We start from the raw sequence: 2,108 nt of genomic DNA on the forward strand, positions 1-2,108 counted from the left end.
GACTGTAAAACCGATATGATTCCTTTGCACCGATTTCACAAAAAGATAATTAGTGTAAATACGTTCTAGGTTTAATTTCCATTTCAGTCAAAAATTGAAAAATCACAAAAAGATTTTGCTTTCTTGTTTCTATTGCGAGTTATCCTATTAAGTATACTCTAGGGTTGTGAAAATTCTTTAATAAGATATTAAATATCAAGTTTCGGTAAGTTAAAATAAGTTTTCTCATGAAAAATCGGTCGTATAAGATTCATCTAAGTGTGTGTGAGAAATTTCATCAGGTAAGGAAGTCGATAAATTCTTAACCAAGCAGTAAAAGTTTTTCCATCTCAATGTGTTCGTGTTTCTGAAGTAAAAAAGGTTGTTGTTGAAAGCTTCACAATTTTTAGGACAAAGTTGTTGTGTCAATAGAAGTTTAGGGGGATAAGTGAAATGTGTCCAATTTTTTAAACATGGTCCGACTTCTTTAAAACAAAAGGGCTGTCTGACTTTTAATGATTAACTTGGTCCGATTTCTAACTCAAATAACGTGGTCCGGCCTTTATAAAAAAATAAATAAAAAAAATAAAAAAAATTAATTAATTAAATCAAATTAAATAAATAATTGCGGTCCGAGTTTTCAACAGTTAGTGGGTCCGAGTTTAGTGACTCAAACCCTTGACCGAGTTTTTATCACCCACCTTAATAACCCTTTTGTCCGATTTTTCTTTATACCCTCAAACGGTCTTTCCCCTTCACAACAAACAACAAACTCAGAGGATTACTAACCCTTCATCGCTTCTCTCCTTCTCACCTTCATTCTTCTTCTTGGTTCTTGCATATTCTTGGTTCTTGCTCATAAAATCCTAAGTATCCTTCAAGGTATGTCTCTCTACACTCATAACTTCTCCATTGCTTCAATCTTGGTAAGGTGTTAAGTTTCAAGGGCTTGATTTTGAACTTAGTGTTCATGATTTTTGTTGAATTCATGCTTGAAACTTTGTGCTTTCTTACTAATTGTTGATTTTATGTGATGTAATTGAGTTTCTTGAAGTTAGGGTTTGTAAGAAAATTTGGGGGTTTTGTGTTTGGCTTCAAGAACTTGGTGTTCTTGATGTTGGGGTTCATGAATCTTGAAGAAAATTGATTGTTTGAGTTGTTTTTGAGCCTTGTTTGGTTAGAATTTTGTGAGAATGTGTTCTTGGAATTGTTTTGGATAGATAAAAATTGTTACTTGTTTGTATATGTTCTTGGCGCGAAACTTGGTTGTGTTTAGGAAGAAGATGAAGAAGATTTGAATTTATACCTTTTGATTCATCATGAAAGATGCGTTCTTGTGTTGTTGTGTTAAGATCTTTGAGTTTCAAGCTTTTTCTCTTCCGTAAGTTCGGAGAGATCAAAAGCTTTGATTCAATGATGAGACTTAACATTTAAAACTCTCATAGTTCCGACTTCTTGTTCCGACATCTTGTTCTGAGTTATGTTATTCGTTTTCAAAGTTGTTTAAATCGTTTTTCACAGGTCCGAGTTTTGACACATGATGTTGTTTCCGAGTTTTGAATATCAAAAAATGTTTTAAATATGTCCGAGGTTGAGTTTATCGTTTATATGGTCCGAGGTTTTTCAAGCAGTTTGTTCAAGTCATGGGGCCGAGTTTTTCAAGCAGTTTGTTCAAGTCTTGGGTCCGAGTTTTTACAAAAGCTTTTTAATGTTTCCGAGTTTTTGGAGTCTCCGAGTTTTAAAGTTAACTGAGTCCGATGTTTAAAATGGAACTGTTGTTCCGAGTTTCTTTTACTTAGTTTGAGCTTGTATGTGTTCTGAATTTTTACAGTCAAAACAGTCGGTTCCGAGTAACTGTTATTATTCTGAGTTTTGTTTTAAAACAGTCAAAACAGTTATTATTCCGAGTTTTGTTTTAAAACAGTCAAAACAGTTAGTTTCTCGTGATTCCGAGCTTTGCAAAAGTTCCGAATTCTTTGCAGTTTCAAGTTGCAGTTTCAAGTTGTTTAATATTCCGATGTTTAACATGTAATTGCTTTTCCGAGTTTTACAGCTGTGAATATGTTTGATAACATTTCCGAGTTTTTTAAACTCTTCAAAACAAGAGATATAGAGTTTTTAACTGTTAG

The sequence above is a fragment of the Helianthus annuus genome, chromosome 14 (genome assembly GCF_002127325.2).
Source record: "Helianthus annuus cultivar XRQ/B chromosome 14, HanXRQr2.0-SUNRISE, whole genome shotgun sequence".
In the NCBI taxonomy this organism is placed as follows: Eukaryota; Viridiplantae; Streptophyta; class Magnoliopsida; order Asterales; family Asteraceae; genus Helianthus; species Helianthus annuus.